Consider the following 12015-nt stretch of genomic DNA (forward strand, 5'->3'; position numbering starts at 1 on the left):
GGCCCAATTAGTAGAAACGAGGGAGACTGTGGTTGGAGTCCCCTCGCTGTGTTTATAAAAGAACAAAGATGAACAAGTCATGGCTCTCAAAGGACTTTTCTTCCCCTGGGTCATCCAGGGGAGGTGAAAGGCACGTGTATTTTTGAGAGTGCTTCATGCCAAGCATCTTTTTCTTTTTCAAAAGGGGGGTCAACTGATGCCAGTCAAGTGGGGTGTCTGTGGCCCAATTGGTGGCAACAAGGGAGACTGTGGTTGGAGTCCCCTCGCTGTGTTTGTAAAAGAACCAAGATGAACAAGTCATGTCTCTCAGAGGACTTTTCTTCCCCTGGGTCATCCAGGGGAGGTGAAAGGCACGCGTATTTTTGAGAGTGCTTCATGCCAAGCATCTTTTTCTTTTTCAAAAGGGGGGTCAACTGATGCCAGTCAAGTGGGGTGTGTGTGGCCCAATTAGTGGAAACGAGGGAGACTGTGGTTGGAGTCCCCTCGCTGTGTTTGTAAAAGAACCAAGATGAACAAGTCATGGCTCTCAGAGGACTTTTCTTCCCCTGGGTCATCCAGGGGAGGTGAAAGGCACGCGTATTTTTGAGAGTGATACATGCCAAGCATCTTTTTCTTTTTCAAAAGGGGGGTCAACTGATGCCAGTCAACTGGGGTGTGTGTGGCCCAATTAGTGGAAACGAGGGAGACTGTGGTTGGAGTCCCCTCGCTGTGTTTGTAAAAGAACCAAGATGAACAAGTCATGGCTTTCAGAGGACTTTTCTTCCCCTGGGTCATCCAGGGGAGGTGAAAGGCACGCGTATTTTTCAGAGTGTTTCATGCCAAGCATCTTTTTCGTTTTCAAAAGGGGGGTCAACAGGTGCCAGTCAAGTGGGGTGTGTGTGGCCCAATTAGTGGAAACGACGGAGACTGTGTTTGGAGTCCCCTCGCTGTGTTTGTAAAAGAACCAAGATGAACAAGTCATGGCTCTCAGAGGACTTTTCTTCCCCTGGGTCATCCAGGGGAGGTGAAAGGCACGCGTATTGTTGAGAGTGCTTCATGCCAAACATCTTTTTCTTTTTCAAAAGGGGGGTCAACTGATGCCAGTCAAGTGGGGTGTGTGTGGCCCAATTAGTGGAAACGAGGGAGACTGTGGTTGGAGTCCCCTCGCTGTATTTGTAAAAGAACCAAGATGAACAAGTCATGGCTCTCAGAGGACTTTTCTTCCCCTGGGTCATCCAGGGGAGGTGAAAGGCACGCGTATTTTCGAGAGTGCTTCATGCCAAGCATCTTTTTCTTTTTCAAAAGGGGGGTCAACTGATGCCAGTCAAGTGGGGTGTGTGTGGCCCAATTAGTGGAAACGAGGGAGACTGTGGTTGGAGTCCCCTCGCTGTAATTGTAAAAGAACCAAGATGAACAAGTCATGGCTCCCAGAGGACTTTTCTTCCCCTGGGTCATCCAGGGGAGTTAAAAGGCACGCGTATTTTTGAAAGTGCTTCATGCCAAGCATCTTTTTCTTTTTCAAAAGGGGGGTCAACTGATGCCAGTCAAGTGGGGTGTGTGTGGCCCAATTAGTGGAAACGAAAGAGGCTGTGGTTGGAGTCCCCTCGCTGTGTTTGTAAAAGAACCAAGATGAACAAGTCATGGCTCTCAGAGGACTTTTCTTCCCCTGGGTCATCCAGGGGAGGTGAAAGGCACGCGTATTTTTGAGAGTGCTTCATGCAAAGCATCTTTTTCTTTTTCAAAAGGGGGGTCAACTGATGCCAGTCAAGTGGGGTGTGTGTGGCCCACTTAGTGGCAACAAAGGAGAGTGTGGTTGGAGTCCCCTCGCTGTGTTTGTAAAAGAACCAAGATGAACAAGTCATGGCCGTCAGAGGACTTTTCTTCCCCTGGGTCATCCAGGGGAGGTGAAAGGCACGCGTATTTTTGAGAGTGCTTCATGCCAAGCATCTTTTTATTTTTCAAAAGGGGGGTCAACTGATGCCAGTCAAGTGGGGTGTGTGTGGCCCAATTAGTGGAAACGAGAGAGACTGTGGTTGGTGTCCCCTCGCTGTGTTTGTAAAAGAACCAAGATGAACAAATCATGGCTCTCAGAGGACTTTTCTTTCCCTGGGTCATCCAGAGGAGGTGAAAGGCACGCGTATTTTTGAGAGTGCTTCATGCCAAGCATCTTTTTCTTTTTCAAAAGGGGGGTCAACTGATGCCAGTCAAGTGGGGTGTGTGTGGCCCAATTAGTGGAAACGAGGGAGACTGTGGTTGGAGTCCCCTCGCTGTGTTTGTAAAAGAACCAAGATGAACAAGTCATGTCTCTCAGAGGACTTTTCTTCCCCTGGGTCATCCAGGGGAGGTGAAAGGCACGCGTATTTTTGAGAGTGCTTCATGCCAAGCATCTTTTTCTTTTTCAAAAGGGGGGTCAACTGATGCCAGTCAAGTGGGGTGTGTGTGGCCCAATTAGTGGAAACGAGGGAGACTGTGGTTGGAGTCCCCTCGCTGTGTTTGTAAAAGAACCAAGATGAACAAGTCATGGCTCTCAGAGGACTTTTCTTCCCCTGGGTCATCCAGGGGAGGTGAAAGGCACGCGTATTTTTGAGAGTGATACATGCCAAGCATCTTTTTCTTTTTCAAAAGGGGGGTCAACTGATGCCAGTCAACTGGGGTGTGTGTGGCCCAATTAGTGGAAACGAGGGAGACTGTGGTTGGAGTCCCCTCGCTGTGTTTGTAAAAGAACCAAGATGAACAAGTCATGGCTTTCAGAGGACTTTTCTTCCCCTGGGTCATCCAGGGGAGGTGAAAGGCACGCGTATTTTTCAGAGTGTTTCATGCCAAGCATCTTTTTCGTTTTCAAAAGGGGGGTCAACAGGTGCCAGTCAAGTGGGGTGTGTGTGGCCCAATTAGTGGAAACGACGGAGACTGTGTTTGGAGTCCCCTCGCTGTGTTTGTAAAAGAACCAAGATGAACAAGTCATGGCTCTCAGAGGACTTTTCTTCCCCTGGGTCATCCAGGGGAGGTGAAAGGCACGCGTATTGTTGAGAGTGCTTCATGCCAAACATCTTTTTCTTTTTCAAAAGGGGGGTCAACTGATGCCAGTCAAGTGGGGTGTATGTGGCCCAATTAGTGGAAACGAGGGAGACTGTGGTTGGAGTCCCCTCGCTGTGTTTGTAAAAGAACCAAGATGAACAAGTCATGGCTTTCAGAGGACTTTTCTTCCCCTGGGTCATCCAGGGGAGGTGAAAGGCACGCGTATTTTTCAGAGTGTTTCATGCCAAGCATCTTTTTCGTTTTCAAAAGGGGGGTCAACAGGTGCCAGTCAAGTGGGGTGTGTGTGGCCCAATTAGTGGAAACGACGGAGACTGTGTTTGGAGTCCCCTCGCTGTGTTTGTAAAAGAACCAAGATGAACAAGTCATGGCTCTCAGAGGACTTTTCTTCCCCTGGGTCATCCAGGGGAGGTGAAAGGCACGCGTATTGTTGAGAGTGCTTCATGCCAAACATCTTTTTCTTTTTCAAAAGGGGGGTCAACTGATGCCAGTCAAGTGGGGTGTGTGTGGCCCAATTAGTGGAAACGAGGGAGACTGTGGTTGGAGTCCCCTCGCTGTGTTTGTAAAAGAACCAAGATGAACAAGTCATGGCTCTCAGAGGACTTTTCTTCCCCTGGGTCATCCAGGGGAGGTGAAAGGCACGCGTATTTTTGAGAGTGCTTCATGCCAAGCATCTTTTTCTTTTTCAAAAGGGGGGTCAACTGATGCCAGTCAAGTGGGGTGTGTGTGGCCCAATTAGTGTTAACGAGGGAGACTGTGGTTGGAGTCCCCTCGCTGTAATTGTAAAAGAACCAAGATGAACAAGTCATGGCTCCCAGAGGACTTTTCTTCCCCTGGGTCATCCAGGGGAGTTAAAAGGCACGCGTATTTTTGAAAGTGCTTCATGCCAAGCATCTTTTTCTTTTTCAAAAGGGGGGTCAACTGATGCCAGTCAAGTGGGGTGTGTGTGGCCCAATTAGTGGAAACGAAAGAGGCTGTGGTTGGAGTCCCCTCGCTGTGTTTGTAAAAGAACCAAGATGAACAAGTCATGGCTCTCAGAGGACTTTTCTTCCCCTGGGTCATCCAGGGGAGGTGAAAGGCACGCGTATTTTTGAGAGTGCTTCATGCAAAGCATCTTTTTCTTTTTCAAAAGGGGGGTCAACTGATGCCAGTCAAGTGGGGTGTGTGTGGCCCACTTAGTGGCAACAAAGGAGAGTGTGGTTGGAGTCCCCTCGCTGTGTTTGTAAAAGAACCAAGATGAACAAGTCATGGCCGTCAGAGGACTTTTCTTCCCCTGGGTCATCCAGGGGAGGTGAAAGGCACGCGTATTTTTGAGAGTGCTTCATGCCAAGCATCTTTTTATTTTTCAAAAGGGGGGTCAACTGATGCCAGTCAAGTGGGGTGTGTGTGGCCCAATTAGTGGAAACGAGAGAGACTGTGGTTGGTGTCCCCTCGCTGTGTTTGTAAAAGAACCAAGATGAACAAATCATGGCTCTCAGAGGACTTTTCTTTCCCTGGGTCATCCAGAGGAGGTGAAAGGCACGCGTATTTTTGAGAGTGCTTCATGCCAAGCATCTTTTTCTTTTTCAAAAGGGGGGTCAACTGATGCCAGTCAAGTGGGGTGTGTGTGGCCCAATTAGTGGAAACGAGGGAGACTGTGGTTGGAGTCCCCTCGCTGTGTTTGTAAAAGAACCAAGATGAACAAGTCATGGCTCTCAGAGGACTTTTTTTCCCCTGGGTCATCCAGGGGAGGAGAAAGGCACGCATATTTTCGAGAGTGCTTTATGCAAAGCATCTTTTTCTTTTTCAAAAGGGGGGTCAACTGATGCCAGTCAAGTGGGGTGTGTGTGGCCCAATTAGTGGAAACGAGGGAGACTGTGGTTGGAGTCCCCTCGCTGTGTTTGTAAAAGAGCCAAGATGAACAAGTCATGGCTCTCAGAGGACTTTTCTTTCCCTGGGTCATCCAGGGGAGGTGAAAGGCACGCGTATTTTTGAGAGTGCTTCATGCCAAGCATCTTTTTCTTTTTCAAAAGGGGGGTCAACTGATGCCAGTCAAGTGGGGTGTGTGTGGCCCAATTAGTGGAAACGAGGGAGACTGTGGTTGGAGTCCCCTCGCTGTGTTTGTAAAAGAACCAAGATGAACAAGTCATGGCACTCAGAGGACTTTTATTCCCCTGGGTCATCCAGGGAAGGTGAAAGGCACGCGTATTTTTGAGAGTGCTTCATGCCAAGCATCTTTTTCTTTTTTCAAAGGGGGGTCAACTGATGCCAGTCAAGTGGGGTTTGTGTGGCCCAATTAGTGGAAACGAGAGAGACTGTGGTTTGTGTCCCCTCGCTGTGTTTGTAAAAGAACCAAGATGAACAAGTCATGGCTCTCAGAGGACTTTTCTTCCCCTGGGTCATCCAGGGGAGGTGAAAGGCACGCGTATTTTTGAGAGTGCTTCATACCAAGCATCTTTTTCTTTTTCAAAAGGGGCGTCAACTGATGCCAGTCAAGTGGGGTGTGTGTGGCCCAATTAGTGGAAACGATGGAGACTGTGGTTGGAGTCCCCTCGCTGTGTTTGTAAAAGAAACAAGATGAACAAGTCATGGCTCTCAGAGGACTTTTCTTCCCCTGGGTCATCCAGGGAAGGTGAAAGGCAAGCGTATTTTTGAGAGTGCTTCATGCCAAGCATCTTTTTCTTTTTCAAAAGGGGGGTCAACTGATGCCAGTCAAGTGGGGTGTGTGTGGCCCAATTAGTGGAAACGAGGGAGACTGTGGCTGGAGTCCCCTCGCTGTGTTTGTAAAAGAACCAAGATGAACAAGTCATGGCTCTCAGAGGACTTTTCTTCCCCTGGGTCATCCAGGGGAGGTGAAAGGCACGCGTATTTTTGAGAGTGCTTCATGCAAAGCATCTTTTTCTTTTTCAAAAGGGGGGTCAACTGATGCCAGTCAAGTGGGGTGTGTGTGGCCCACTTAGTGGCAACAAGGGAGAGTGTGGTTGGAGTCCCCTCGCTGTGTTTCTAAAAGAACCAAGATGAACAAGTCATGGCTCTCAGAGGCCTTTTCTTCCCCTGGGTCAGCCAGGGGACGCGAAAGGCACACGTATTTTTGAGAGTGCTTCATGCCAAGCATCTTTTTCTTTTTCAAAAGGGGGGTCAACTGATGCCAGTCAAGTGGGGTGTGTTTGGCCCAATTAGTGGTCAACTGATGCCAGTCAAGTGAGGTGTGTGTGGCCCAAATAGTGGAAACGAGAGAGACTGTGGTTGGTGTCCCCTCGCTGTGTTTGTAAAAGAACCAAGATGAACAAGTCATGGTTCTCAGAGGACTTTTCTTCCCCTGGGTGATCCAGGGGAGGTGAAAGGCACGCGTATTTTTGAGAGTGCTTCATGCCAAGCATCTTTTTCTTTTTCAAAAGGGGGGTCAACTGATGCCAGTCAAGTGGGGTGTGTGTGGCCCAATTAGTGGAAACGAGGGAGACTGTGGTTGGAGTCCCCTCGCTGTGTTTGTAAAAGAACCAAGATGAACAAGTCATGGCTCTCAGAGGACTTTTCTTCCCCTTGGTCATCCAGGGAAGGTGAAAGGCACGCGTATTTTTGAGAGTGCTTCATGCCAAGCATCTTTTTCTTTTTCAAAAGGGGGGTCAACTGATGCCAGTCAAGTGGGGTGTGTGTGGCCCAATTAGTGGAAACGAGGGAGACTGTGGTTGGAGTCCCCTCGCTGTGTTTGTAAAAGAACCAAGATGAACAAGTCATGGCTCTCAGAGGACTTTTCTTCCCCTGGGTCATCCAGGGGAGGTGAAAGGCACTCGTATTTTTGAGAGTGCTTCATGCCAAGCATCTTTTTCTTTTTCAAAAGGGGGTCAACTGATGCCAGTCAAGTGGGGGGTGTGTGGCCCAATTAGTGGAAACGAGGGAGACTGTGGTTGGAGTCCCCTTTCTGTGTTTGTAAAAGAACCAAGATGAACAAGTCATGGCTCTCAGAGGACTTTTCTTCCCCTGGGTCATCCAGGGGAGGTGAAAGGCACGCGTATTTTTGAGAGTGCTTCATGCCAAGCATCTTTTTTTTTTTTTTCAAAAGTAGGGTCAACTGCTGCCAGTCAAGTGGGGTGTGTGTGGCCCAATTAGTGGCAACAAGGGAGACTGTGGTTGGAGTCCCCTCGCTGTGTTTGTAAAAGAACCAAGATGAACAAGTCATGGCTCTCAGAGGACTTTTCTTCCCCTGGGTCATCCAGGGGAGGTGAAAGGCACTCGTATTTTTGGGAGTGCTTCATGCCAAGCATCTTTTTCTTTTTCAAAAGGGGGGTCAACTGATGCCAGTCAGGTGGGGTGTGTGTGGCCCAATTGGTGGCAACAAGGGAGACTGTGGTTGGAGTCCCCTCGCTGTGTTTGTAAAAGAACCAAGATGAACAAGTCATGGCTCTCAGAGGACTTTTCTTCCCCTGGGTCATCCAGGGGAGGTGAAAGGCACGCGTATTTTTGAGAGTGCTTCATGCCAAGCATCTTTTTCTTTTTCAAAAGGGGGGTCAACTGATGCCAGTCAAGTGGGGTGTGTGTGGCCCAATTAGTGGAAACGAGGGGGACTGTGGTTGGAGTCCCCTCGCTGTGTTTGTAAAAGATCCAAGATGAACAAGTCATGGCTCTCAGAGGACTTTTATTCCCCTGGGTCATCCAGGGGAGGTGAAAGGCACGCGTATTTTTGAGAGTGCTTCATGCCAAGCATCTTTTTCTTTTTCCAAAGGGGGGTCAACTGATGCCAGTCAAGTGGGGTGTGTGTGGCCCAATTAGTGGAAACGAGGGAGACTGTGGTTGGAGTCCCCTCGCTGTGTTTGTAAAAGAACCAAGATGAACAAGTCATGGCTCTCAGAGGACTTTTCTTCCCCTGGGTCATCCAGGGGAGGTGAAAGGCACGCGTATTTTTGAGAGTGCTTCATGCCAAGCATCTTTTTCTTTTTCAAAAGGGGGGTCAACTGATGCCAGTCAAGTGGGGTGTGTGTGGCCCAATTAGTGGAAACGAGGGAGACTGTGGTTGGAGTCCCCTCGCTGTGTTTGTAAAAGAACCAAGATGAACAAGTCATGGCTCTCAGAGGACTTTTATTCCCCTGGGTCATCCAGGGGAGGTGAAAGGCACGCGTATTTTTGAGAGTGCTTCATGCCAAGCATCTTTTTCTTTTTCCAAAGGGGGGTCAACTGATGCCAGTCAAGTGGGGTGTGTTTGGCCCAATTAGTGGTCAACTGATGCCAGTCAAGTGAGGTGTGTGTGGCCCATTTAGTGAAAACGAGAGAGACTGTGGTTGGTGTCCCCTCGCTGTGTTTGTAAAAGAACCAAGATGAACAAGTCATGGCTCTCAGAGGACTTTTCTTCTCCTGGGTCATCCAGGGGAGGTGAAAGGCACGCGTATTTTTGAGAGTACTTCATGCCAAGCATCTTTTTCTTTTTCAAAAGGGGGGTCAACTGATGCCAGTCAAGTGGGGTGTGTTTGGCCCAATTAGTGGTCAACTGATGCCAGTCAAGTGAGGTGTGTGTGGCCCAATTAGTGGAAACGAGAGAGACTGTGGTTGGTGTCCCCTCGCTGTGTTTGTAAAAGAACCAAGATGAACAAGTCATGGTTCTCAGAGGACTTTTCTTCCCCTGGGTGATCCAGGGGAGGTGAAAGGCACGCGTATTTTTGAGAGTGCTTCATGCCAAGCATCTTTTTCTTTTTCAAAAGGGGGGTCAACTGATGCCAGTCAAGTGGGGTGTGTGTGGCCCAATTAGTGGAAACGAGGGAGACTGTGGTTGGAGTCCCCTCGCTGTGTTTGTAAAAGAACCAAGATGAACAAGTCATGGCTCTCAGAGGACTTTTCTTCCCCTTGGTCATCCAGGGAAGGTGAAAGGCACGCGTATTTTTGAGAGTGCTTCATGCCAAGCATCTTTTTCTTTTTCAAAAGGGGGGTCAACTGATGCCAGTCAAGTGGGGTGTGTGTGGCCCAATTAGTGGAAACGAGGGAGACTGTGGTTGGAGTCCCCTTGCTGTGTTTGTAAAAGAACCAAGATGAACAAGTCATGGCTCTCAGAGGACTTTTCTTCCCCTGGGTCATCCAGGGGAGGTGAAAGGCACTCGTATTTTTGAGAGTGCTTCATGCCAAGCATCTTTTTCTTTTTCAAAAGGGGGTCAACTGATGCCAGTCAAGTGGGGGGTGTGTGGCCCAATTAGTGGAAACGAGGGAGACTGTGGTTGGAGTCCCCTTTCTGTGTTTGTAAAAGAACCAAGATGAACAAGTCATGGCTCTCAGAGGACTTTTCTTCCCCTGGGTCATCCAGGGGAGGTGAAAGGCACGCGTATTTTTGAGAGTGCTTCATGCCAAGCATCTTTTTTTTTTTTTTCAAAAGTAGGGTCAACTGCTGCCAGTCAAGTGGGGTGTGTGTGGCCCAATTAGTGGCAACAAGGGAGACTGTGGTTGGAGTCCCCTCGCTGTGTTTGTAAAAGAACCAAGATGAACAAGTCATGGCTCTCAGAGGACTTTTCTTCCCCTGGGTCATCCAGGGGAGGTGAAAGGCACTCGTATTTTTGGGAGTGCTTCATGCCAAGCATCTTTTTCTTTTTCAAAAGGGGGGTCAACTGATGCCAGTCAGGTGGGGTGTGTGTGGCCCAATTGGTGGCAACAAGGGAGACTGTGGTTGGAGTCCCCTCGCTGTGTTTGTAAAAGAACCAAGATGAACAAGTCATGGCTCTCAGAGGACTTTTCTTCCCCTGGGTCATCCAGGGGAGGTGAAAGGCACGCGTATTTTTGAGAGTGCTTCATGCCAAGCATCTTTTTCTTTTTCAAAAGGGGGGTCAACTGATGCCAGTCAAGTGGGGTGTGTGTGGCCCAATTAGTGGAAACGAGGGAGACTGTGGTTGGAGTCCCCTCGCTGTGTTTGTAAAAGAACCAAGATGAACAAGTCATGGCTCTCAGAGGACTTTTATTCCCCTGGGTCATCCAGGGGAGGTGAAAGGCACGCGTATTTTTGAGAGTGCTTCATGCCAAGCATCTTTTTCTTTTTCCAAAGGGGGGTCAACTGATGCCAGTCAAGTGGGGTGTGTTTGGCCCAATTAGTGGTCAACTGATGCAAGTCAAGTGAGGTGTGTGTGGCCCATTTAGTGGAAACGAGAGAGACTGTGGTTGGTGTCCCCTCGCTGTGTTTGTAAAAGAACCAAGATGAACAAGTCATGGCTCTCAGAGGACTTTTCTTCTCCTGGGTCATCCAGGGGAGGTGAAAGGCACGCGTATTTTTGAGAGTACTTCATGCCAAGCATCTTTTTCTTTTTCAAAAGGGGGGTCAACTGATGCCAGTCAAGTGGGGTGTGTGTGGCCCAATTAGTGGAAACGAGGGAGACTGTGGTTGGAGTCCCCTCGCTGTGTTTGTAAAAGAACCAAGATGAACAAGTCATGGCTCTCAGAGCACTTTTCTTCCCCTGGGTCATCCAGGGGAGGAGAAAGGCACGCGTATTTTCGAGAGTGCTTCATGCAAAGCATCATTTTCTTTTTCAAAAGGGGGGTCAACTGATGCCAGTCAAGTGGGGTGTGTGTGGCCCAATTAGTGGCAACAAGGGAGACTGTGGTTGGAGTCCCCTCGCTGTGTTTGTAAAAGAACCAAGATGAACAAGTCATTGCTCTCAGAGGACTTTTCTTCCCCTGGGTCATCCAGGGGAGGTGAAAGGCACTCGTATTTTTGAGAGTGCTTCATGCCAAGCATCTTTTTCTTTTTCAAAAGGGGGTCAACTGATGCCAGTCAAGTGGGGGGTGTGTGGCCCAATTAGTGGAAACGAGGGAGACTGTGGTTGGAGTCCCCTTTCTGTGTTTGTAAAAGAACCAAGATGAACAAGTCTTGGCTCTCAGAGGACTTTTCTTCCCCTGGGTCATCCAGGGGACATGAAAGGCACGCGTATTTTTGAGAGTGCTTCATGCCAAGCATCTTTTTCTTTTTCGAAAGGGGGGTCAACTGATGCCAGTCAAGTGGGGTGTGTGTGGCCCAATTAGTAAAAACGAGGGAGACTGTGGTTGGAGTCCCCTCTCTGTGTTTGTAAAAGAACCAAGATGAACAAGTCATGGCTCTCAGAGGACTTTTCTTCCCCTGGGTCATCCAGGGGAGGTGAAAGGCACGCGTATTTTTGAGAGTGCTTCATGCCAAGCATCTTTTTCTTTTTCCAAAGGAGGGTCAACTGATGCCAGTCAAGTGGGGTGTGTTTGGCCCAATTAGTGGTCAACTGATGCCAGTCAAGTGAGGTGTGTGTGGCCCATTTAGTGGAAACGAGAGAGACTGTGGTTGGTGTCCCCTCGCTGTGTTTGTAAAAGAACCAAGATGAACAAGTCATGGCTCTCAGAGGACTTTTCTTCTCCTGGGTCATCCAGGGGAGGTGAAAGGCACGCGTATTTTTGAGAGTGCTTCATGCCAAGCATCTTTTTCTTTTTCAAAAGGGGGGTCAACTGATGCCAGTCAAGTGGGGGGTGTGTGGCCCAATTAGTGGAAATGAGGGAGACTGTGGTTGGAGTCCCCTCGCTGTGTTTGTAAAAGAACCAAGATGAACAAGTCATGGCTCTCAGAGGACATTTCTTCCCCTGGGTCATCCAGGGAAGGTGAAAGGCAAGCGTATTTTTGAGAGTGCTTCATGCCAAGCATCTTTTTCTTTTTCAAAAGGGGGGTCAACTGATGCCAGTCAAGTGGGGTGTGTGTGGCCCAATTAGTGGAAACGAGGGAGACTGTGGTTGGAGTCCCCTCGCTGTGTTTGTAAAAGAACCAAGATGAACAAGTCATGGCTCTCAGAGCACTTTTCTTCCCCTGGGTCATCCAGGGGAGGAGAAAGGCACGCGTATTTTCGAGAGTGCTTCATGCAAAGCATCATTTTCTTTTTCAAAAGGGGGGTCAACTGATGCCAGTCAAGTGGGGTGTGTGTGGCCCAATTAGTGGCAACAAGGGAGACTGTGGTTGGAGTCCCCTCGCTGTGTTTGTAAAAGAACCAAGATGAACAAGTCATGGCTCTCAGAGGACTTTTCTTCCCCTGGGTCATCCAGGGGAGGTGA

Source organism: Anomaloglossus baeobatrachus, chromosome 8 (genome assembly GCF_048569485.1).
Source record: "Anomaloglossus baeobatrachus isolate aAnoBae1 chromosome 8, aAnoBae1.hap1, whole genome shotgun sequence".
Classification (NCBI taxonomy): domain Eukaryota; kingdom Metazoa; phylum Chordata; class Amphibia; order Anura; family Aromobatidae; genus Anomaloglossus; species Anomaloglossus baeobatrachus.